Genomic DNA, 24,496 nt, shown 5'->3' with positions numbered 1-24,496 from the left:
AAACCACTGATATTGCAAACTGTTATCTGTTGAAACAGCACCCAATGGTAGTTTGGACAAGCATTCAGTGGTCAGGCTGCAATGTAAACAAAATTGAACATGCATATGATACATCATTTAGATTTTTAGAAACATTACAATCAAACAGAAACACTGTTTCTGCACCGACTTATATCAGTGTCAATTTCAAATTGTAAGTAGAAAGAGGGATTTTCTTTTTAAAGGGCAACTTTAGTGAGAGGAATATGGAGGCTGACATATTTATTTCCTTTAAAGGGAATGTCCGAGCTACAAAAAAAAATTAAATAAAATGACACCTACTTACCTGCAGCTTCCTCCAGCCTCTAGCAGCCGCTGTGTCCCTCGCCGCAGCTCCGCTCTCAGCCGTTGGCTCCTGATCCCAGAAGCCCCGGGTAAGTAGATGTCTTTTTTTTTTTTTTGCAGCTCGAATACTACCTTGAAACAATAACAATTGCTTGGCCATCCTGCTCATCCTCTGCTTCTAATACTTTTAGCCACAGACCCTGAACAAGCATGCGGCAGATCAGGTTTTCTGACACTCTTGTCATATCTAAGGGCTGGTGCACACCAAAAACCGCTAGCGGACTCGCTATCGCCTCAGAAATCAGCAAAAATGCTGCAGGATCCAAGTTTGCGATTGGGGAAAAAAAACGAACTGCTCTGGTGTGCACCATCCCATTGCAATACTTTAGCGAAGTGGTTTTTACCCCGCGTTTTCAAAAACGCTCAGAACCGCTCTTGGTGTGCACCAGCCCTAACAGGATTAGCCACGTGCTTGGTTTTGGTGTTATTCAAACACTACTGCAACCAATTAAATCAGCAAGACAGCCAGGCAACTGATTTTATTTACAAGGAAGTACTTATGGCAGTCCATATTCTTCTCAATTCAGTTGTCTTTTAAAAAGAGATCACCTAAGAAGAAAGTGATTTGGTTTTAGACAGGTATGGCTCCCCTAGAAGCAGCACAGGCACACACTGACAAGTGAAAGCATTGCAATGCTTCCTTCCAGCATCTCCCTCCTCCCTCAAAGCTGCAGCCTGTAGTAATTGGTAATCTCGGGAGGATACCCAACTCGCCATATTTTATCAGGGCACTTCTCACGTACGGCTCGCCTAGAGGCTCAAAAGAGTAAAAAATGTGAAGTAATTATGTGAAGGGGCCGCAGAGAATTGCAGTGTTTCTAAACTATCCACCAGCTGCGGAGGCGTGGCCACAGTCTATCTCCGCCCAGTGCTTGTGGTCGCCAGTCAGTCCCCGCCCTATGCTTGTGGCCGGGCTACGGAAGTTTCATGTGTGTATCTATCAATGAGACGGGGAGCCGCGCGTGAGGCCAGAGAGCGGCCCGGCCAGCGCTGACAGCCTCAGCAGTGTGTGCGGGTCCCCGGCGGGCGCGCTCAGGTATGACGGGGGCGTCACCTCTATGCGGGACATTCTTGTGATGGGCCAGGCGGGATGCTGCGGCTTTACACGGGATTTGTTGCATCTTGGCTGCTGCATGACTGGTTGGATTGCCTGGCATGGGATGGTGGGAAGTGTGTTCTCCCCATTGCAGTCATCATCATTCATCAGTAACCCAGGCGTTTCATCAGAACCTGCCTGAACATTGGCTTACATTCAGCATGGCTGTCTGTTTGGGGGAATGTGGCAATCTTACGGACAACTGTGTTCTGTTCAGTTATGAAGTTATCCCAGGCTGGCTTGTAAAAAGGCAGCCTCTGGTCAATGTGTGTGGTATTTATTTATTTGTTGTACAATTACTGGTAATTACCAGGGCTGTGGAGTCGAGGAGTCGGAGCAATTTTGGGTACCCGGAGTTGGAGTCTGTGACTTCATAAACTGAGGAGTCGGATGATTTTGTACAAAATCCACAGCCCTGGTAAGTATTAGACCGAGGAGTCGGAGCAATTTTGGGTACCCGGAGTTGGAGTCTGTGGTTTCATAAACTGAGGAGTTGGAAGATTTTTGTACCAACTCCACAGCCCTGGTAATTGGTAATATTTTGGTGCTTTATAAATACAATACATAATATAGTAGAATGTGCATTCAGTTTAGGGCCTGTTTCCACTAGTTACGAATACCCTGCATTTGGGCTGATAGGGAAACGCTACCTATGCTGCTCAATAGCATGCTGTCGGAATCGTATGCATCAGTGTTTTGTAGTACACATCCAAATTTTTATAGCAGTGTATGGCATGCAATGGTGATTTGCCTGCAGCTTCACAGCAGCACGGGTGCCGTGTCTGAATCAGACGTGGTACCCAATGGAAATAAGCCCTATATCAGATTTAAGACTAGACACAGAACATTAATATCACCCGTTCTCCGACACCGACCCCGGGCTAGTGCGGCATGCCTTCCAACTGCGGCTGCGTGGACGTGCACCTGCTCGCTCCCACTTGAGTCATTAGAAGCTTACTGCGCAGTACAATAAAACTTCTGATGATGCAAGTGGGGGTGCACATTATTCATCTTGTTAGACGAATAATTACCTGTGGCGGGGAACGGCGGATCGGAGGACGGCGTGGGACATTTCTGCTACAGGTGGCTGATAGAAGCCCCAGGTAAGTGTCTGTTTTTATTTTCAACCCCCCCCAGAACCCCTGTAAATTAAAGACCAGGGGTGTTTTGTCTGATCTGCGGTGCGTGGGCTCTCCAGCCCGCGGCGCAGGACCAGGGGTGTTTTGTCTGATCTGCGCTGTGTGGGCTCTCCAGCCCGCAGCGCAGGATCAGGGGTGTTTTGTCTGATCTGCGCTGCGTGGGCTCTCCAGCCCGCAGCGCAGATCATATGCAAGGCAGGGCGATCATACTCCAACCCCCCCCCCCCCTTTTTCACCACTAGGGGGATGTCCTGCTGGGGGGGTCTGATCCCTGCCAGCTGTATTTGCTTAGCGGGGGGGGGCTCTTCAAAGCCCCCCTCGGCAGCGTTTTCCGCCCTCTCGCCCGTTCCCTCCCTCTCCCTCATTCAATGGGCTGCGCAGGACGGATATCTGTCCTGCGCAGCCTAGGATAGATGCTGGCCTATCGGTATGCGGCGATCCCTGGCCAATCAGAGGCCGGGATCGCCGATGTGCCTTACGGCGCTGCAGCACCACAGTGCCGTATTGATGTAAACAGCGTGGATTTCTTCCCCGCGTGTTTACATTACACGTGCGAGCCGCGATCGGCAGCTCGCACACTGTTCACGGAGACACCCTCCGTGAACTGACATTTAAGACCTGCCGACACCTATCGGCGTTAGGCGGTCCTTAAGTGGTTAAAGCACCAGAGTTGCAGCCACTAGGGTGCGCTCTATAGGCAATAGTAGTGTTTGGGAATGTTGCTTTAGGGAACTCCTACTGAATAGGTGCTGGCTTACTGAACAGGAAAATCTGAGATTCTCTGTTCTCCTGTGTGAGAGGCAGTGCCCTTAACCAGTACACCATCCAGTCACTAGATTTAAATAATTACGATTAATCCAGGGCTGTGGAGTCAGAGCAATTTTAGGTACCTGGAAACAGTGGTTTCATAAACTGAGGAGTTGGAGTCGGATTATTTTTGTACCAACTCCCCAGCCCTGGTAACAATTACACTAAAGAATCAGAGAAGTTTTGGTTACCTAGGGTTGGTGGTTTCATAAACCGAGGAGTTGGATGATTTTTGTACAGAATTCACAGCCCTGGTTTACTCACCAGACACCTTGATTACAGTGTACCTAAAAGCAAATTAGGATAGACCAATACCAGTACTTTCCTCAATAGAGTGAGGCCTCTGGATAATGCTGTCCCCCTTGAGCTTGCTATTCAACCACTGGAACCCTCGGATCCTAATTTACAAGGTCTGCACGCCTGCCTTTGAATGAGCACAGCCGCACTGCACAAATGCAAGTCAGCCTGCGCAGTAGCATGAAGGCGCCCATGCATGGCTGTTGGCGGTAGTCTACTTTAGGGGACCCAGCAGAAAACAACATAGGGCAGGAATGTCAAACCGGTCCATTGAGGGCCTCGCACATTTTTGACACCGCTTAAATTAATTCATGGGTCTGAATCAGGAAAGGTGGTCCATCAGGTAGAACGCATTCCTTTCTTTCTCAGTCCATTGTAAACACTGGTATGGATCTGGCCCTCCAGGCTTCTAGTTCGACACCTGTGACATAGAGAAATTCAGCTAACATTATTGGGTGGATGGCACCCTCTCGAACTGTTAGGTTTCCAATAGGTTGTAGTAAACTATGCCCTTACTATTCAGCCAATCACAAGACTTTATTCTGAAGAGGATGCTGTGATTGGGCAACTGTTATCTACAAGGTTTCCTGCTGGGTAAACTAAAGTAGACTAGAGCTCAGCTTTTTCCTCTGCATGAACGGCTCTGTGCTACTGCAGTGACTGTCAGTGTGCCTGTGAAGTGCGTCCGTGCACATAGTACATTTCAAACAACTGAACAGCACCAGTAGAATAAAAAAAGCAACAACTTTTCAGACAAATTACTGACAGTTTCACTTCAATGATTATTTAAGTTTAAAAGGAAAATTATACTTTTTCATAGTGGACTTATCTTTACATGTCTAGATCCAAGAAAATTGGTCTGACATGAAATTTGCAGAGTTGGGGGACAGACAGACTATGACACACTTGTCTGGTAAACCTGTCTTTCTTGTACACTCTGTCCCATTATCATTGTTGGTGCTTTTGCAATGCTTTTTACTGTCTGTAGCTCCTTTTCCTTCACTTTTCCTCTCTGGTTAACCAGTACATGGCCTGACCTCCACACAAGTGTTTCCCTGTTTTTGGTGCAGCACAACAGCCTTGTAGTCACAGGTATACCCGAATGTGAGATGGAATGGCAATGTTAACATTGTCAAGGGACAGTTATATGGGGACAGTAAAGCCTTGTACCCATGTGAAGCATGTCACTGGCAGGGATTGGAACTTGATCCCCTGGGTGACAGAGCAGGGCTAAGGCTATACTGATGAATCACTAGCCTGCAGGCTTGCAACAAGTTCTGTTGTCATGAGGGGGTGGGGTGACAGAGCAACGTGTGAGTACGAAGAACAATGCTCTTGGCCACCCTGATCCTCCTGGCTGATCGCTGGCTGAGGCGTTGGAGGGCATCAAGGCTTTGTACACACCCTTGATTCTCTTTCCACGGTGGTTTTCTGTCACCTTGGCCAATTTTAACCTAGCATATGTACACAGCTTAAAGCAAACCTGAGGTGTTTTTAAAATAAAGATACTTGCCTAAATAGGGGGAAGGCTCTGGGTCCTATAGACTCTATAGGACCCAGAGCCTTCCCCCTATTTAGGCAAGTATCTTTAGGCAGTGTTCCCCAACCCTGTCCTCAAGGCCCACCAACAGTACATGTTTTGCAGGAAACCACAAACATGCACAGATGACGTAATTAGTGTCCCAGCAGAGCTGATTACCTCTGTGGATTTATACAAAACCTGTACGGTTGGTGGGCCCTGAGGACAGGGTTGGGGAACACTGCAGCCTTCCCGTTCCTCTCCTGGTCCCCTCGTTCCAGCACTGTCTCCCCCGGTCAAATCTCCAGGCACGGGAGTCTTCAGGAGGCCGAGTGCTCTTGAAGACGGGCAGCTCCATACTGTGCATGTGCAAGTGAGCACGCTTGTGCACGTGCACTATGGAGCTGCCCATCTTCGGGAGAACTTTGGTTTGCAAAGACTTCCACAGCTTCCTGCAGTGGAAGAGAGCAGTCTCTGACCCATCAACTGCTTTTTGGGCAGCCAGTGCTGGAATGAGGGGACCAGGAGAGGATCAGGAAGGTTATTTTGGACCCAGAGCCTTCCCCATCCTTAGGCAAGTATCTGGGGTTTTTTTTTTTTGTTTTTAATAAAAAAAAAAAAAAAAAAAAAAAACACTTCAGGTTTACTTTAAAGGACATTGGGCTTGATTCACAAAGCAGTGCTAGAGTGTTAGCACGCTTGTGAAAAGCCCTGTATCTCGCCTAAAGTTAGTTTAGGCGTGATAAATGGCACTCACGCGCAAAGTTCCGTGCGGAAAGTTTTGCGAGCGCAAAATGTCGCATCGTGGTTCGACGAAAACGGCGCACCCAATGCGCCTATAAGGTCGCATGGGTGTGACCTTAACGTCGCACGATACGCCGTTAAGGTCGCATCTCATGCGACCTTATAGGCGCAGTGGGTGCGCCGTTTTCATCGCACCGCAATGCGACGTTTCGCGCGCACCGCTCTATGCGCACACAAAACTTTGCACGCGGGACTTCGCGCGTGATCTGATTTCAAAAACCGGTGCTAACCTACTTAGCACCCTGGTTAGCAGGCGTGCTAAGTAGGTTGGCACCGCTTTGTGAATCAAGCTCATAGAGTTAAAAGTAGCCTATTAAACTTACCTGGGGCTTCTTCCAGCCCCTGGAAGGTTGTGGTCCTTTGCTGCAGTTCCATTGTGCTATAGTCTTGTTGCTGTACCCACTGTAATGATCAGTGGCCTGGCAGGTTGGCAGCTTCTGCAAACGTGCTCCCGCTGCCAGGAGCATTCAGTGCAGTGCTACTGTGCAAAATGCTGCGCGCTGCAAGAGCACGATCTCAAGAGGCGTGTGTGCAGAAACCTCCAGCCACATAATGGGCATTGTACTACACTTAGAGGAGGGTCTGTCTGTTTATACATTGGCATGTTGTCCCTAATAATAGCAAGCCAGCGGGAATGCTGTGTACTGCAACAGGCCTACGTTGGCCCAGCTGTGACAAACGAACTAACTTCTGGATATTGGTACACGGCAATGTTCTTATTTCTTCTGCTGGTTCTAGTTACCGTATATATGGCTAAAGCAGCAGCAAAAGCAGAATATGAACTCACATTATTCTAGCTTTTCAGATAATGAATTATTAATGTGAGGTTTTGTGTTGTAGGATAAGCTGGCATCACTATGGTCTGTTTTAGCCAAGTAACTATTTCAAGGAGAAATTAAAGTATCAGCTGAGGATATGTTGTCATTATGCTTTGTAATAATTGTGGTGGTTTAATGGAGTACATGACTGTTTATTGCTGCATGAAAATCTCTTAATATGACAGAGATGCATTAAAATAATGAAAGTGCTTTGGTGCAGAAAGCCCACTTAATGGAGCTTAGTAGGAAAAACACATGGTATGAAATGTTGCATAAGGCGAGAACAGGAGCAGCGTGTGTATCCCATGCTTATTCATACTGGGAGCTGTTGCATGTTGGCCAGGAGATCAGACTTAATTCTGACCTGAATACATCTCATCTGCTGTTTAGGTACCGATATTTGTACCAGTCCCTACTGTCACTTTTAGGACCCATGCACTGCTGACAAAGGGGGAATCGGTGGCTTTGGCAATCTTATTTCTGCCCTTTTCACATGAGACATCCGGATAAGGATATGCCACTGCCTGCAAGAAGCATTACTTTTTACCAGGGCTGTGGAGTCAGTACAAAAATCATCTGACTCCTCAGTTTATGAAACCACCGACTCCAACTCGGAGTACCCAAAATTGCTCCGACTTGGACTCCACAGCCCTGCTTCTTACAACCAGGGCTGTGTAGTCAGTTGAGGAGTCAGTCAGCACAATTTTCTGGTACCTGGAGTCAGTTTCATAAACTGAGGAATAGGATGATTTTTGCACCCGCTCGATAGCCCTACAAGGGGGGTTTGAGTCGAGGAGTTGGAGCAATTTTGAGTAGTCTGAGTTGGAATCGGATGATTTTTGTAACCACTCTCCACAGCCCTGTTTAAAACTGACAACAAAGTCTGATAAAAGGTGCCCATTAACGGTACAATTGTTTTCACCAAATGTGATTTTACGATCAAATTTTATAGAAAATTCACCATTTTTGAAGGCAATCAATAAGCAATGATTCTTTGGTGGATTGCTAAATGGCATAAAATTGATCTGAAAGTTGGATTTTATGATCGCATTTGAAGAAAGAACCGTTCAGTAAATGTGAACAATCGATAATTGCCTTCCATTTAGTTACGATCGTTCAGATCGCATCAAAAGATCACATTTAGTGAAAAATTGTACCGTTAATGGGCACCTAAAGAATACTGGCCATACATATGTTCAACGCAGTTAATTCAAATCCTACAAAACAATCACACCCATACCAAAATAAAGTAACCCAGTCCTTTAATTAGATCATCCATGCTCAGCCAGGTGGCCGTGCATTTCTCAATGGTGACCAGGTCGACCATCTGGTGTATCCCTCTCTGATAGTGTGATCCGAGAGGGATCTATTACCTGCCCACACACTGCTCAGCATGAAATCTATTGGAAATCTTCTTAGGGCCTCCGCCTTCTGGGCCCCCCATAACTTTCTTGTAGCTAGTATTTTATCAACAATTTGCGAGAATGCCTAAAGGTGGCCATACACTCGTTAGATTAGCAGCAGATAGATCATCAGATAGATTTCTGATCTATCTGATGTGTTTATGAACATTTTTTTACTAGGAACAGATTTCCAATAGATTTCAGTATGAAATCTATTGAAAATCGATCTGATGGCATTTTTTTGCCATCAGATTTCGATCAGGTCCAATGCAAAATAAGCAATCTCAACAGCTCGACCTACATTTTCCAGCATGTCAGATCGATTGAAATCGGCCGCAAATCGATCAGCCGGTCAATCAATTTGCGATCTGTCATTGATGCTTTCCTTGGATCACACCCCACATGACATGCTGTTTTGAAGAACTCTATCAACTTTTTCATCACAACTTAAAAGTAGTTCCGATCCTTAACCTCCCTAGCAGTAATGACTGTTATACACGTCAATACAATACATGCTGTGAGCAGTATTGATGTGCATACATGTCAATACTCTCCTGCACTGTATACTAGACCCTTGCTTGACACATTTTGGCAAGTTACTGGAAAAAAGTTATGAAAATTAATTTGATCACCTTTTGTACAGAAATTCTGGGGAAATTGAACATCAGGTAGGGAACAGAGAACCTGAACTGAAAATTAAAAGTCCAAATAAACATAAACAAGTCATACTTACCTCCTGTAGAGTCTACTCATCAATCTTTCTTATCTCCCACATCCTGTTTGTCCCCTGTGATCAATGCAGTTCTCGGTCCTCCATTTTGAAAATGGCCATTACCCCATAACAGCTTCCTAACTGACAGCTACTGGTATATTTCAGTTCTGACAAAATATTGTCAGAACTGGAAGGGATCACTGTAATGCTGGATCCACGCCATACAATTTTTTTGGCAGATTTACCTGCCCGATTGATTATTTCCAGCATGTCCGATCTGAGGATCGATCGTTTATTTTTTTTTCTTGAGCGATTTACTAATCAGTTTCCATATACTTAAATTGATCAGAAAATTGCTCAAAAAAAGATCGATCCTCAGATCGGACATGGTGGAAATAATCGATCGGGCAGGTAAATCTGCCCAAAAATTGTGTGGTGTGGATCCAGCGTTAGAAGAAAATGGTGAGCTTCTGAGAGGAACTGATGGTGAGGGAAGTATGTAATATCCATTTGCAGGTACATCACGTGTTTATTTTAAATAATTTTATTCGCTTCAGGTTCCCTTTAAAGTTAACCTGAACCGAGAGAAATTATTTAATGATGTGCCTGCAAATGAATACTACATTCTTACCTCATCGTCGGTTCTTCTCAGAAGCCCACCATTTTCTTTGAATAACTAGTCTTCCCAGTTCTGACAAGATTTTGTCAGAACTGAAACATCAGTTTCCCTATGCTTCCATGTCATCACACCTGGGTAGATTCCCCGCCCACTCTACCCCACAGGATCTCAATTAGTATAAATTTTGAAAGTTGCTGGCCCCCCCCCCCCCCAGTCTTTTTTTTTGTCCTCGACTTCCTCACCTCACAGGGTCTACGTGAGTAGGGCAAGATTTGCCTGGAATATTTTTCTTCCCCCCCCCCCCCCCCCCCCGCCACACTGTTTCTACAGTGAAGTTTTTTCCTCTCCCATTCAACTATAAATTAGTTGGGGAATCCCCCACTCTGCTGGCTCTCAGGGGGAATAGGGGGGCGCAGGTATATGTGTAAGGTTTAAATAACCTGTGTGTGGCGCCCCCCACTTTTCAGCCATCCGGGAAGTTTGTGGCTTTATTTCATTGCTAAAGGCAGTGTTACTATGCGGGGGATCCCTTCTCACCTGTCTTTCCTCGCTGCTAACGGTGGTGCCTCTGCCTCACTGTGCGGGCGGGGAGTTCCGCCTCCTGCATCCATCCCTGGGATTTCCGCATTGCTTGGTCCAGCGTGCGTTCCAGCACGCAATTCCGCGTTCCACCAGGCATTCCGCGTCCCACCTCCCCTGATTGGTCCGTGCGAATGCGGAAGTGGGTGGAGTGTGTCGCCTGCTTCGGCGCCGCTCGCTTATTTTAAACAATGGCGGCAGGACGCTCGCTGGGGGATACTCTCTGGCGCATGGGGGGAGAGTATGGACGCGGATACGGTGCAGCCTGTGGGAGCTACAGATCAGCAACCGGGGACCTCATCCTCAGGGACCTGTGGACAGCAAAAACGTAGGTGGCTCTCCTGCCCGCCATATGCGACGCAGAGAGTATATTTAAATGTATTACTGACTTCTCCTATCTATGTCTTCTTCCTTTCAGCTGTTTTAGCTGACTCTATGGATCCCCCAGCACGCCAAGCAGACCAGCACAGGGCTTCAAGGTAGGGGGGGTTAAAGGTAGGTTCTTAGCTCTGCATAGTGGCGGACACTATACTTATACGGTGTCTCTCTTTAGTCCTAGAAAACATCGAAAGAAAAAGTCGAGATCAAAGTCAAAGACAAGGTCTAATGTACCGAGTACTGACTACAGAGAGAGAAGCAGATCCCCTCTCAGGAGCCACTCGCACAGAACCTGCTGGGCATGCAACAAGGAAGCTTTGCCAGACAAAAGCGTGTGCAGATCATGCTTCGCAGACATGGCGAAACAGACGGCACAGACCCCTATGGACGTTACACAAATGATAAAAGACGCTGTGCAGGAGTCTATGAGGGAATATGTAGCTACACTCCCTTCTCAGACACCTCAGTCCACGGAACAATCTACAATTAATGATTCTGAGGAGATTGCAGGAGGTTTTGACTTTGCTCTAGTCCAACCGTATGCATGCGGTAAGGGAAGCAATTGAGTGGGAAAGCTCGGATGACGAGCAACCTTCTACCAGTTCCAGAAAACATAAAGAGTATTATACTCACCTTATGAAAAAGACTACCTCATTCCCCATGATGGATGAGATCGCGGAGATCATTAAGGAGGAATGGGAGAAGATTGATAAAAAGCCGCCGTTAAACAACCGACTTACAAAGCTATACCCCATGAAAGCCAAGAATTCAAAATCTTTAGATGATCCACCGACAGTGGACGCATCGGTCACCCGACTAGCTAAGCATATCACACTGCCAAGAGACAATGTTGCGACATTTAAAGATGTGATGGAGAAAAAGATGGACTCCGAGTTGAAAAAAATTTATACTTTAGCGGGAAGTGCCACAAAACCAGCTGTAGCACTAACTTCAGTGGCAAGAGCGATCAGAGCATGGACTATAAATATAGAAGAAGCCGTGAGAGCTGATGCCGACAAAGATGCTATAATAAGAGCTCTTGATGACTTCAACCTGACGGCAGATTATGTGGGAGAAGCCGCAGTAGATATAATAAGATGTACGGCAAGAACTATGGCATCATCGGTCGTCGCGAAAAGAGCTTTATGGCTGAAATCATGGTCAGCTGATCAGTCATCACGTCAAGAATGGTGCAAAATACCTTATGATGGAGACAACCTATTCGGGAAGGAGTTAGAAAACGCTATCCAGAGAGTAACCGGGGGTAAATCCGGGCTACTACCCCAGGACAGGAAAACTAAAAAACCTAATTATCAAGCAAACCGGTTCCAACAATCAAGACTTCGAGCAGCCAGATCATACAGGCCAGGTAGGGAATTCAAGAAAACTGGCAAAGCAGTCACAGCAATCTGCAAAGAATAACGCGCCAGAAAACTACTACTTCAACCGCTAACCAGCAGAAGTCTTTTTGACAGGAGGCCCATCCAAACTTGTCCGGTAGGCGGCAGATTGAGGAAATTCGGACAAATTTGGATGGAAGAAATAACCAACCCGTGGGTAATGAGAATAATAACCCAGGGACATCGTTGGAGCTTCCTGAGAAAACCTCCAAGGGCACACTTTGTATCCACCAGGATTCCAAGAAACCACGAGAAAGCATTCCTTCTACAAGATTATGTACAGACACTTCTAGACAAGGAGGCGGTGGTGCCAGTGCCAGAACACCAAAGGGGAAAGGGGGTCTACTCCCACTTATTCTTTGTACTCAAGAAAACAGGGGACTGGCGACCGGTTCTCGACCTCCGTTACCTAAACACACATAAAACTCAAGAAATTCCGAATGGAGACGTTGCAATCAATAATTCAGGTAGTAAGACAGTCAGATTGGATGCTTTCGGCGGACCTCGAGGACGCTTATTTGCACGTCCCCATACACTCGAGGTTCCAGAAATTTCTAAGATTTGCAATAGGCCCCAATCACTATCAATTCACTTGCTTACCATTCGGAATCTGTACTGCACCACAAACTTTCACCAAGATCCTGCTCTCCTTAGTAGCCCTTCTGCGAACAAGGGGATTACGTCTGTTTCATTACTTAGACGACCTACTTTTACTAGCGGCAGACAGAGAGACGTTAACTACTCAGAAGGAAATTCTTCTAGATGCACTCATTCACTTCGGTTGGATAATAAACAAAGACAAGAGCCAATTGGAGCCGACCCAATCAATGATTTTCCTGGGAGCACTTTTTCAGACGAAACAGAACTTAGTGAGTCTGCCGCAACACAAGATAACAACTCTGAGACAGAAGATAACCCAAGTCCTCTCCTTGAACGAGTTGAAAGCAAGACAATGTGTCAGTCTACTAGGTTCAATGACCTCGACGTTCCAAGTAGTAAGATGGGCACATTGGCATATGAGGCCATTTCAATGGGGTTTCTTAACTCAATGGAACAAGAAAAGTTGGAATCAGCTAATACAGATCACCACTCTAATGAAAAACAGCCTTGCATGGTGGACGGATACCAACAACCTATCCAAAGGACATTTGATAGAAGTCACGAACTCGATCACAATTACCACGGATGCCAGCCTACGGGGCTGGGGAGCGCACTGTGGCACACTAACAGCGCAGGGCCTTTGGAAGGACGCAGATCCTCATACACAGTCGAACATCTTAGAGATAAGGGCTGTGTACCAGGCACTTTTGAGTTTCACTCATCTGATACAGAACAGAACAGAACTGTAATCCTACGTATAGACAACAGCACGGCTGTCTCATATATACGGAGACAGGGGGGAACGAGAAGCATAGCACTACTCCAGGAGACGGCAACTATCTTCCAGTATGCGGAACAACATCTATGGAACCTGTCAGCATTGCATATACCGGGGAAGGAGAATATCCTAGCGGACTATTTAAGCAGACATACGTTGGACAACAACAAATGGAGCCTGTCCACGGAAGCATACCACTGGACATGCAAACATCTTGGCAAACCCGAACTAGACCTGATGGTAACACCATCGAACACCAAATGCAGACACTTCTATTCCAGAATTTTATTGCAAAGAAGCCCTGTCAGTGGATGCGCTGACAGCGGACTGGAACTTTACAACAGCATATGTGTTTCCCCCAATACCTATGATACAACGTTTCTTATCGAGACTCCACAAAGAGAAAGTCATAGTGATTGCAATAATTACGTACTGGCCGAATCGGCCATGGTTTCCCCTACTATGGGGAATGAGGTTACAGTCACCTCTGCCTCTCCCAGACAGCAAAGATCTTCTATCACAGGGGGAAGTCCTCCATCCGAATCCCAAGAGGTTGAATCTGATGGCCTGGTTGTTGAAGGGAGGAGGCTGGAACTGGCTGGATGCTCACAGGAGGTAATTAAGACTATCCTCAGCGCAAGAAAACCTACTACTAATGCTACCTATCAAAGGGTCTGGACCAAGTTTCTAAGACTATCACAAGAACTTCATTTCCAACCTACAAAACCGGAACCTTATCACATTCTTGAGTTCCTTCAGAGAGGGCTAACTATGCAGTTAGGATACCACACGCTGAAGACGCACGTCTCTGCCCTATCAGCAATGACGGGCACCCAATGGGCCATAAATCCCTTAATTAAACAGTTCCTAAAGGGGGTACTAAAGATAAAACCCCCAAGGAAAAATATCTTTCCAAAATGGGACTTACCCTTAGTCCTGGACGCCCTTACAAAACAACCTTTTTACCCTGTAACTGACAACTCGCTATGGAACATAACTTTAAGAACTGTTTTCTTGGTAGCAATAGCTTCAGCTAGAAGAGTATCAGAGCTTCAAGCGTTAGGATGTAACGAACCATACCTGACCTTTTTTCCTGACCGAGTACTAATCAGACCTATTCAGCAGTTTATCCCAAAGGTAACATCCACCTATCACCTCAACCAAGAATGGACACTTCCAACATTTATCCAAGAAGAAGGGGTGGACGTTCACCCTCTTGATGTAGGGCAAGCACTAAGGGACTATTTACACCTAACGGCTGACATAAGGAAAACTGATAGACTATGGGTAATCCCAGCAGGCTATCGCAAAGGCCAACCGGCCTCCGCCAGAACAATATCTACATGGATAGTGAAAACTATTCAAACCGCCTACAAATCAGGGGGATTAGAACCCCCTCGACAGTTAAATGCCCACTCCACTAGGAGTATGTCAACTTCATGGGCAGCTTTAAATAAAGTACCCGCAGAGAAAGTGTGTCAGGCCGCGAACTGGTCATCAATTAACACATTTATGCGGCACTACAGGGTTGACTTGTCTTCTCAGTCTACTTTGATATTTGGTAAAGTTGTATTGGAAAATTCACAACATATGCATAATTAAATATTTTCTCTGATTAAGCATTATAAATGGTGTCCCTCCCTTCTCATTTCCTAGTTAAATCCCAGGTGTGATGACTTGGAAGCATAGGGAAAACGGAAAATTGTTACTTACCTATCTGTAATTATCCTTTCCCGATGCTTACATGTCATCACACTGGTCCCTCCCTTCCTGTGAGCTTCGGTAAGTCGAGGCTTACGGAGACTGGGGGGGGGGAGGGGGCAGCAACTTTCAAAATTTATACTAATTGAGATCCTGTGGGGTAGAGTGGGCGGGGCATCTACCCAGGTGTGATGACATGTAAGCATCGGGAAAGGAAAATTACCGATAGGTAAGTAACAATTTTCCGTTTCTGTCAGTTATAACAGAAAGGACAACTGATGTCCAAGCTAATGTCCATGTTTCCCTATGGTTCAAGTGGGTGATATTACAGTATAACAGTGTGCTGACCAGGTTGTTATGGGGGCATCACTATTTTTGAAATGGGAAAACTGAGAATTCCATTAATCATAGTGGACAAACGGGACACAGGAGAGGAGAAAGAGATTGATGAGTAGACTACAGAGGAGGTAATTATGATGTGTATGTTTATTTGACTTAATTTTTAGTTTATGTTTGCTTTAAAGTGTACCAGAGGTGAACCTACATAGAAGATTTATACGTACCTGGGGCTTCCTCCAGCCCTCTCTGCATCGATTGCTCCCACAGCGTCTTTCTCCGCCTTTTCCTTGTCCTGGTAGAAGCCCCGTAAGTTTTGCCAGTCAGGACAAGTCGGCGCATCCCAGCCCCGACTCGCCAAACGTACGGGGCTTCTACCGGGACTGGGAGAAGGTGGAGGAAGACGTTGTGGGAGCGATCAATGCGGAGGAGGTTGGAGGAAGCCCCAGGTATGTATAAATCTTTTATGTAGGTTAATCTCTGGTACACTTTTTTTTAAGCTTATATATTCTGTGTTCAACAGATGATGTTCAAGAATTGACTGTTCAGTTGGTCCCCTGCTTACATACAGGTTACATTACGGGAGTTTGTTCAGACGCAACATGAGGTGTTTTTTCGCTACCGGGTATTTTGCCACCTGTCAGTGCTTGGCGTTTAACTTTCACCTAAATGGCAGTCATGGGCAGCAGGTGGGACACTGAATTGCTCAACAAAGGAGCAGTTCTGTTGTCCATGTAAACAAGGAAATGTATCCTCAAAGCCGTGTACATTCATTTGTAACACCTGTAGTACTTCCCTTCACAGGTAGTCCTGGGCCACACACAACTTGGTCTTTCTGGTTCTCCATAATTTGGTATGCTGGTAACAATGCTCCACATTTTTGTGAGATAGCAAAGGCTTAGACAGCTGTCATTGGCTGTTGTTGGATTTATGTTGGGATGTTTTATTTATTTATTTTTTTTATTTTTTTAATGTTCTTGTGTCACACAGGAAAAGTTAGACCATGTCTGAAATTTGAGATCCACACAAAATGCAGTCAGTTGCATGCTGTGCATGCTTTTTTTTTTTTTTTCTTTTTTCCTTCGTCATATGCCCGTCAGAAGAAAACCTTCTGGTACTTTTGCGTGATTTGTTCTTGCTGTAGATCGCAGTGGCAACATTTATCATTTTGTAGTATCTCCTTTGCCCTTCCATTCCCTCCCGCTGTGTCTAGATTTTGTTGATGGATGTACCTTATGAGAGGATGAGATCGTCTGTAGTATTCATTTATACGGCCCAGTGTACACCAAAAACCTCCAGCAGATCTGCAAAACGCTAGAGGTTTTTGAAGCAGATTTCAGAGCGATTCTAGGCATGTTTAGAGACGTTTTCTAAATATACCTAGCGTTTTTTGGAGTTTGGAGCGTTTTTGTGTAGCAGATTACAAATATTGTTACAGTAAAAGCTGTAACTGAGCAGCTTCTGTAACAAAAATGCCTGGAAAACCGCTCTGATCTAGCGTTTTTCAGAGCGGTTTTCCACTTTCCTATGCTTTAACAGGCAGAAACACCTCAGAAATCTAAAAAATGCTGCAGCCCCCGAGTTTGCTTTTGTGGAAAAAACGAGCCTCTCTGGTGTGCACCATCCCATTCACTTTCATTAGCCAAGCGGGTTTCCCCCTGCAAACATTTAAAAAAACGCTTCTGGTGTGCACCAGCCCTACACGTGTGCCTGTGCAACTAGAACGCCACCCAAGGTGCATGCCATACGTTTTCTGGTAATCTGCACTTTTGGAAAGGACTGGCTTTGATTGACCTCCACTTTCTTGCCTTTCCCACAGTTCCCGTGGCTGGAAGTGTCTGATATGACAGTTCTGAAGAAGCGCTAGCCGCTTACTGAGGTTTGAGTCGCATGAGAGAACAAGTCACTAGCAACTAGCCACTAATCATAGCAGTTAGCTGCTGCCAATAGTCACCAGCAACTGTTTGCTGTCGCTGGCAACCTCATGTAATTGTATTAGGTCTAGTAGCAGCTAGTAGCTGGTTATAATCTTTCTGCAGATGAGCGCCCATCATGGTCGTCCTATTGGAAGGCACCTGCCTAGTTGCTAAGCAACGTAACCAGATGCTGCACTCTATAATATGTTGCAGTGAACCTGTACTGCTCTGGGTTTGCTATTCATTTACTTTTTATAAATATTTCCTTACAGGAACATTTTTATACACTTAAAAGTGGAGGAGCAGGGATTCTTCATCAGAAATGTCATCTGTGAGAATCATTCGCTCTGTATATACTTTATTCAAGAGATTCTTCAGAAGAAAAAGTTCCTTAGGGTGGCCTGGCTTATGTTAATAAATGTTTAAACATTTTTATAACAGGAAACGTTGATTTATATTTTATTGCAGTACGAGACATTGTTCCATCAGCATCAGCGAGGCAGATCAGAGTTTACTCTGAGCTATAATTTTCCAGTAGCAGTCTGTATCTGATTACCTGATATAAAGCAGCACCAACAGTCCTCACACAGTTCAAGCAAGTCCATACTGTGGCGTAGATGCACACACCTAAAGGTCTGTACACACATGCAATTTTATCTGCAGATAACTGCCCAATTTTACCACTTCCATGTAGTATGAGAGTTCACCTAATCAGTCTGTTCATAGTATTCAAAATCTGTCTCCCTCATACTACATGGCAGTGGAAAAATTGGCCAGTTATCTGCAGATTAAAATTGTGTGTACGGAGCCTAAGGTTGCCCATACATTACTTGACTTTCAGCATCGACATCCGCCTGCGTTCAATCATAATGATCGAATCTGAAAGATATCAGTGCCACATCATGGCTAGCCCATTGATCAGTTTGGTTGCTTTTTATCCAATATCTGTAGAAAGGATCAATCAGGCATGCTGGAAAATCTCGGTTGCAAGGGCTCAATTGGATGCGATGGTGGTAACTGTGTTGGATTTATTGACGACTGATGGACGAACCCCTAAACTGTGTCTCACCACCCTGGGCCTGTAGTGAGTAGGGTTGCTGCTAGGCCTGAACGGTTTTGAGAAAAAATTGAATTGAGCGATTTCTGTCTGAAATTGCGATTTCGATTCGATTACGATTTCCTCCAAATCAAGCTGTTCTCCCTCTTTGCCTGTTTGTTCCCCCTCTGTCCCCCTGTCTCTCTTTGTGCCCCCTTTGCCTCTTTATGCCACGTCTGAGTCTCTCTCTTGCCCCCATTGTGTCTTTGTGCCTGCTCTGTTTCTCTGTGCCCCCTCTGTCTCTCTCTCTGTGCCCACTCTGTGTCTCTCTGTGCCTCCTCTGTCCCCAAAGCTGCATCAGTTCTGGACATAGCTTCCAGCACGAGTCCAGTGATGCCCGTCTATCCACTTTGCCTCCTGCAGGCTCTAATGCATGGAATACTTCCTGTATGTTATGTGACATACAGGAACCCAGAGTTTTGCCAAGCACAAGAGCCGGGAGATGGTGATAGATGATGGACAGCGTTGGACTCGTGCGGAAGGTATGTCCAACGCTGCGGGCCGCACGCGCCTGGACTTTGGGGACGTTTGAATCCACTTCTTCAAACTTCCCCCATGTGGAAATGACTTGATCGCGATAATTGCAGCTTTGACAATTCCGAAATTGTGATGTTGGTGATCACGATTTCGGTTTAAATTCGATTTATCTTTCAGGCCTAGTTGCTGCGGTATACTGCAGTTTGTGCATGGTAATAATACCATGCACAATCTTGTTTTACCAGTTTTCGGGGGCGGGGCAACGTAGAGGCGGGCGCACAAACAGTGGCGGGGATAAGCAATTACTTACATTCCAGGTCCTGCATGCTGTACTGGCTTCATTCTTCTTCCTGTCCTTGCGGCACATTTCCCTGAAACAGCCCCCCCTGGGCGCTATTGCGAGGAGATGCATGCTCTGGAAACATGCGTGCACAAATTCGCACATAAACGTGAATTTTAATGCAAAAAAACTGCACGTTTTCTGCTAAATGCTGAAGAGTAGGTAAATTGTGGCCTGGCAGAAAGGGAAAATTAACCTTCCTGGCGGTAAATCAGAGTGAGGCTCAGGGTTGGAAATCCACAACTCAGAGCGGTAACCTTGAGCCTGACTCTGGTTTACCGCTGGTGCAGAGTATAGCATACAGTAATTGAACCACATTTTGCACAGAAATCTAGCAGAAATTGAATGTCAGAGAGGTTAACCTATTTTGGTTCCTGGACGTAGAAACTACATCCAGGAACCATGCGCGCTCCCGCGGCCGATCGCGCGCGTGCACGCGCACTCCTGGCCGTGGATTCGGTAGCTACGGAATCAATGTATCGGGCTATGGTGCCCGATCACTGATTCCTCTCCCCCGCTAAAAAAGCGACAGCTTCTCTCGGAAGCTGTGCTTTTTCCGGCTGTTCCCTCCCCGATGCGTCACTCTAAGCGTGTGTTACGCTTAGAGTGACGTCATGTAAACAAACTCATGGCCGCCATCTTGTGGCCAAAAAGTAGTACTACAACTGAAAGTAAAAAAAAAAAAAAAAAATTAACACACATTTACATTATAAATCTATTGTTTACCTCCCACCCTCCCAAAACTACACAAATAAAATGTTTACTATTAAAAAAAAAAAAAAATTACAATAAAAAAAAAACATGTAAATATTTACCTAAGGGTCTAAACTTTTTAAATATCAATGTAAAGATGAAATATTTCTGTTTTTTTTATTTTAAACTTGTTAATAGTGAAATGCAAAATGGAAAAAAAATGCACCTTTATTTCCAAATAAAATATTGTCGCCATACATTGTGATAGGGACATAATTTTAACGGTGTAATAACCGGGACATATGGGCAAATACAATACGTGAGTTTTAATTATGGAGGCATGTATTATTTTAAAACTATAATGGCTGAAGACTGAGAAATAATGATTTTTTCCATTTTTTTCTTATTCTTCCTGTTAAAATGCATTTACAGTAAAGTGGCTCTTAGCAAAATGTACCCCCCAAAGAAAGCCTAATTGGTGGTGGAAAAAACAAGATATAGATCAGTTCTTTGTGATAAGTAGTGATAAAGTTATAGGCTAATGAATGGGAGGTGAACATTTCTCACGTGGAAACGACGGAACGCGAATGGGTTAAAGAGGGTATCCCCAATCTATCATTGGTAGGTATTGGGATATCTATCACAAGCTGCTCTCACTGTGCAGCTGTATGCAGGAAGTGGATCAGTGGGCACAGGCAAAAATACATGGTCATCTCTATTCACTGAGTCCTTCACTCTCAATTCAAATGAATTCAAATAAGTTTTATTAACATGAACCAAAATATATACAGGTATTGACGAAGCAAATAAAAGACTAGGGGGATATGAGTGGTATTGAGATGCAATGAGTAGGCAGGCATGTACTGTGCAGCGATTGTCACTGGGGTTTCCTCCTCTCAGCCTTTGGAGTCTGTGCTGCCATGCCCCCTTCTTCCAGCCTGTATAGTCCCTGTGCTGCCATGCCTCCTTCTCCCAGCCTGTATCTATCAGAGTCCCTGTGCTGCCATGACTCCTACCAGCCTGTATAGACCCAGTCCTGCCATGCCCCCCCCCCCCCCCCCCCGGACAAAATGGGCGTTGACCACGCATCAGAATGGGGTCATGGGGGGATAGTACAAATTCTGTTTAGATAGGCAGATGTGCCCCTTTCCCCATTTAGATGTGATCCACTTTAGATAGCTAGATTTTTCTGCTTTTGTTAATGCTTCTGCACTCCCCTGCAGAAAGAGGGAGAGAAGCAGGGGGACCTCAGGGAGCCACCTCTCACGCACGTGGGGGTGGAGTGGCCATGTTGAGCGCCCTCGTAGTGCTGCGCCCGGGGACATATGTCCTCCCTTGACAACCCATAGCTATGCCTCTGTCTACTACCAGCTGCTACAATCTATCCCCCCCCCCCCTATGACCTACTTACTACAACCATCTACAAACCACCCGGGGACAGTTTTTGCACTCCCCACCCCACCCCCCTCCCCCCATTCTGGACAAAATGGGTGTGACCATGCATGAGTATGTGGTCATGGGGAGTCAAATATACAAATGCTGTTTAAATGGCCAGATGTGCCCTTTTCTCCATTTAAATAGCCAGATGTGCCCTCCCTCTGTGCCCGCCTTTAACCACTGGAGGACCACAGTGCTAAACCCTCCTGTTTTTTCTGTAATTGGCCACTGCAGCTTTAAGGCCAAGCTGCAGGGCCGCACAACACAGCACACAAGTGATTTCCCCCCACCAACAGAGCTCTCTGGTGGGGTCTGATGCCCCCCCCCCCCCCCCAGGTTTTTTTTTTTATATCAATATTTGTTTTTTTTATTATTTTTTACTATTTCTTTATTATAATTTTTTTTTTAAACCCCCCCACCCCCCAGCCAGCCAATCCTGGCGATCGGCTGTCATAGGCTCTCTTTTCCCCCAGGGGGACAGCCGTGTCCCCAGTACAGTGCTGCTGCCAATCGCAGCGCTGTACATGTAAATAGACGCCGTCTTACAGTCTTCGCCGCTCGGAGACTGAAGAGGGGGCGGAACTCCGCCCCTCGAGCAGGAAATGCACGCGCATCCTGCAAACTGCAGCCCCAGGACTTAACACTGGGGCTGCCGCCACGCCCATGGGTGTGGATCGGTCTTAAGGTAGTTAAATAGCCAGATGTGACACCCCCTGACTACTTCCCGATGGCCTTTTTTTTTTCTTCCTATAACCTACTTACTACCAGCTGGTAGCTACAATCTATTTTTATTTTTGTTACTCTACCACTGCACTGCGGTTGATTTTGTGCTGGTGTAATGAATGTACACATGTTGTCAGTGCAGTGTGTGGGCCATACAGGAAGGTAACAGCTGCTGTAGATGATACTCACAGCTCTGTGGTGTAAATTACCTGTCTAAGCCTCTTCTGCAGCCTGGCCGGTGGATTCCTCAGGCTCTCCCCTGCAGCACAGATGGAAATGGTGGTAGTCGCACAGTGCGCAAGGTCGGAATCCACGGCCTGGGGGGAAAACGGCCACCTCCTCCAGATACCTCTTCTTACTATTCTTATAACGGATGGCCCAGCCGTGGTGCTGCAGACGGTTCCTCTGCCAGAGCCAGGAGTCCGGATGTTCCTCCATCAGCTGCAATGAGACAGGTTCACGTAAAGAGAGACTGCAGTAACCTATAGTAGAATGCAGTCAATTATTCAGCTTTTATGGTAATTTTCCTGGATTCATCATCAGAAACACTTCCTTATTGGTATGTAGCCCCGCCCTCCCAGTGCTGCTTAGCCTAGACTGAAGAGCTATGTGTACCAATATAAACTGGCAGCACAAGGACTATACAGGCTGGGAGAAGGATGCATGGTAGCACAAGGACACTGATTGATACAGGCTGAAAGAAGGGGGCATGGCAGCACAGGGACTATACAGGCTGGGAGAAGGAGGCATGGCAGCACAGGGACTATACAGGCTGGGAGAAGGATGCATGGTAGCACAGGGACTATACAGGCTGGGAGAAGGAGGCATGGCAGCACAGGGACTATACAGGTTGGGAGAAGGAGGCATGGCAGCACAGGGACTATACAGGCTGGGAGAAGGATGCATGGTAGCACAAGGACACTGATTGATACAGGCTGAGAGAAGGGGGCATGGCAGCACAGGGACTATACAGGCTGGGAGAAGGAGGCATGGCAGCACAGGGACTATACAGGCTGGGAGAAGGAGGCATGGCAGCACAGGGACTATACAGGCTGGGAGAAGGAGGCATGGCAGCACAGGGACTATACAGGCTGGGAGAAGGGGGCATGGCAGCACAGGGACTATACAGGCTGGGAGAAGGAGGCATGGCAGCACAGGGACTATACAGGCTGGGAGAAGGAGGCATGGCAGCACAGGGACTATACAGGCTGGGAGAAGGGGGCATGACAGCACAGGGACTATACAGGCTGGGAGAAGGAGGCATGGCAGCACAGGGACTATACAGGCTGGGAGAAGGGGGCATGGCAGCACAGGGACTATACAGGCTGGGAGAAGGAGGCATGGCAGCACAGGGACCAATTAATTGTATAATACCGGATACCGTCATACCGTAGTATTTTTTTTTTTTTTTTATTTATTTATTTATTTTTTTAAGACGGTTATCATACCGTGGAATTTCATACCGTTGCAACCCTAGTGGTGAGTTTTGCATGCTCACCTGTCATGTCAGCGCGAATCCTCCTCCAGTGTCTAGTGTCTTTTTAAATTGTCATCACGATCGCCTACACCACGTGACTTCAGTCTGCTGAGGTCATTACATGTGCCAATGTCACTTAGAGAACCAAAGGTGGGCTCATAAAATAAAATAAAAAAATTATGCTACCTGATCCGGGGGCCTAATTGGATCATGTAGCCGCCAAAACTGCTGCTCCTATGGGCCACCTCTGGGTCATGACGCTGAAAGGAGAGATTGATGCTCTCTCACAGCGTGCAGGGTAGCGGCAGGGGGCATAGCCAGGGAGAGAGAGCTGCCCAATGGCAGCTCTGGAAACCCTGCAGAAACGCCCCTAGCAAGCATTTTGAATAGGGAATCCCTTACCTCTGTTTACCCTCTGAGATTGCGACAAATATTGTTGCTACTTTTGTGGGGGGCTATAGCGTGTGTGGGGGGGGGGCAGAGAGCGGCAGTGTGTGGACACAGAGGCATGTCATGAGCCAGAGAACATGCCTCTATGTCCCATCTGCCCCAAGGAACCGCCTTGGGTTCTCTTTAAATGCACTCACGTTGACAATTCAGAAAGAGAGCGGTGCAGGCAAAGGATTCGGGACAGTGAGTCAGGATAGCCTTCAACACTCACCATGGGCACAAGAGGGTAAACAGGCAGTGGCGCTAGGACAATTACCAATAGATTTCATGTTGAAGTCTAATGAAAATCTGTCTGCAGTGTGAGCAGGCAATAGAGCGCTCTATGATTTGATTAAATCAGAGAGGAATCTATCTAATGGTTGATCTGGTGGCAGATTGAACAATCCTAATATGATTGGAATTCAATCAAATAGTAATCTATTCCCATACCACAATGCATAATTTATCATACAGTGGTCGAACCACAAGCCTAGTACTGCTCAACGCAACGTTATGGGTCATTGCACACCTTTCACAC

At 46.2% G+C, this 24,496-nt stretch overlaps 1 protein-coding gene across 9 annotated transcripts in view; it reads left to right on the top strand.

Moving 5' to 3' along the window:
• Window positions 1-1,264: 1,264 nt before the first annotated feature.
• The window catches only part of PPIP5K2 (diphosphoinositol pentakisphosphate kinase 2), a 150,739-nt gene continuing 127,507 nt past the window's right edge, over window positions 1,265-24,496 (top strand). For 7 of the 9 annotated variants that reach the window (XM_068247464.1, XM_068247462.1, XM_068247463.1 and 4 more), the window contains exon 1: window positions 1,266-1,420. The gene's annotated coding sequence lies outside the window, so the exon portion shown is untranslated. Of the gene's footprint in view, window positions 1,421-15,344; window positions 15,502-24,496 lie in introns of those variants that run through there. The other 2 variants (XM_068247465.1, XM_068247458.1) reach the window with 2 other exon arrangements.

The sequence above is a fragment of the Hyperolius riggenbachi genome, chromosome 1 (assembly GCF_040937935.1).
Source record: "Hyperolius riggenbachi isolate aHypRig1 chromosome 1, aHypRig1.pri, whole genome shotgun sequence".
Classification (NCBI taxonomy): Eukaryota; Metazoa; Chordata; class Amphibia; order Anura; family Hyperoliidae; genus Hyperolius; species Hyperolius riggenbachi.
The sequence above is the reverse complement of the archived record's forward strand: the minus strand, read 5'-3'. Positions and strand labels throughout refer to the sequence as shown.